The following is a 2,022-nucleotide window of genomic DNA, read 5'->3' as shown; positions in this document are numbered from 1 at the left end:
ATTATATCGAAATCGATTGTAATATACATTAAAGCGCACAAAGAGAAGCACCTGGCTCTAAAAGCTTGTCAAATACTTTTACAGTCACTGTGTGTTTCCAACTTTATTTTGTTATAAATTTCATTTCAACTAAAACGACTAACAGAAACATTGGTTGCCTCTGGCATATTGTTTAATAGTTGAAAGCCATTTATGTTACATTTGTTTATGAATAAAGAATAGATTTTTCCAGCATCATATAGCTTCTGCTTAACGTAAATCTTTATACTTCTCTTTCTCTAAATTAAATTTTTATTTCTCATAAAAGAATGAATGTGGCAGAGTTGAGAGGAAGAGAAGAAGAAGAGTTGATTCAGGATCGCACCAAAAAGTCCGCGGTCTTTGCTTACCCCTATTTGTTTACCACTATAGGTTAAGGACATGAGTTGCATTGTTTTTAAACTAATGATAGTTTCTAATTTCTTATATGAGGATAAACTAACACTTTTAAATATTTGAACAATTCGAATTTTGTTATATTCAGAAAATTGTTTAAGGACATTGTTAAACAGATTTACGGTAAAGAAAAACTTTTTAATTCATTAAAACTGTCCTTTAAATCTTTTAATTTCAATATCATATTATAAATCAAATGTCCCTTACGTTGTGTTATGAATTATTGAATGGATGGGAAAGGGCGATGAGAAAATTTTATAAGAGCCCGTTATGTAGTGAAAATCCGCGTAACTCGTTCCTTAACGGCCATTAGGGCCGTGAATTTTAATGTACTACCCTCATCTTGAATTAAGAAGATTTCCGAAATTGAATTACACAATTTACTTTACCCTTAGGTATACAGAAAGTTATAATTTTTTTATTGCTATGATGCTTTATTAACTGAAAATATTTATATGTTTAGGATAACTTTCGAAGCATTCAAATTACATTTCGAATGGGCCGGCTCGCCTGGTGTCATACCACAAGACACAGAAAACAGGCGTGAAGTGGAAGCAATTCCGTGTTTCGTCTGATAAGTGTGGTGAGGGAGGCCTAATTTTAGTCCATTTCCCTTTCCACCCTTTCCACCCTTTCCTTAAGAGGAAAGGATGGGAAGGAAAAGTGGATTTGACGGTGGAGGAGGTGCATAGGATGGGGAAGTGTCCTCTTTATGTGCGTCTCCTCCGTTGATTAAGGGTAGGTAACGCGTCTGCGATTGTGGATGTCTATGGGCAGCGGTCGCTTTCCATTTCGGTGGATTCAGGTGGCCGCTTGCTTGTTTGCCACCTGATATTATAAAAAAAATACATAATGTCTACACCACTTTAAATAAGACTTAGGTAAATATTAAACAGTTATTTATATAAGTATGTATTTTTACTCACCTTTTATGTACATATCTATAGTTCACTTTGACTATTTAATTCAAACAGAAATCATGATTAAAGCGTTTCATTTTATAATTAGCCATGCGACAAACGCTCATAACTGAAGGTGCATTAAGAGCAGTGAAATACGTAAACCAACGCTCTCATCTCGACTCTCGTTTACTTGCAGTGCCTCTTATAGGCGTTTTAATAGACGCAAACGCAATTATGTACTCCAATATTATAGCTACACTTTTAATCGAGACGCTTAGTTGTTTAACCGTATTCTTACTGTTACCGATGAAACGTCAGTTTAAATTATATTGACAAAGTCTAAATTTGTTTAAACCCCTCGCATATATTAAACACACAAGAATGTTGGCAATCACCTTTCGGCTAATCACTATTAAATTGAATCCTTATCGAATTGAAATTCCATAAAACGCTTAGTACACAAAGATACGAAATCTCCGATGCCCGGGATTACTCTTTAACCGACTAATGCAATACAATTCGTTGTTCAATTGTTTATCAGGATCGTCGCGAAGTTGGCGCTATTTTCAAGAGGGCAGAGGTAATCTCTAAGAGTTGATATTTTGTATATTCATATGAGCCGTGTAGTCGCTGCGATTAAATCTATGTTAATATTATAAAGAGGATAAGTTTTTTTTTTTTTTTT

General features: G+C 34.4%; 1 protein-coding gene across 1 annotated transcript in view; it reads right to left on the bottom strand.

Moving 5' to 3' along the window:
- LOC106099436 overlaps positions 1-2,022 on the bottom strand; it is a 121,037-nt gene that overhangs the window by 26,738 nt on the left and 92,277 nt on the right. The gene's annotated exons all lie outside the window — the stretch shown is intronic.

This window comes from Papilio polytes, unplaced genomic scaffold, assembly GCF_000836215.1.
Source record: "Papilio polytes unplaced genomic scaffold, Ppol_1.0 DF824102.1, whole genome shotgun sequence".
In the NCBI taxonomy this organism is placed as follows: Eukaryota; Metazoa; Arthropoda; class Insecta; order Lepidoptera; family Papilionidae; genus Papilio; species Papilio polytes.
This window is presented reverse-complemented; position numbering and strand designations above follow the sequence as displayed.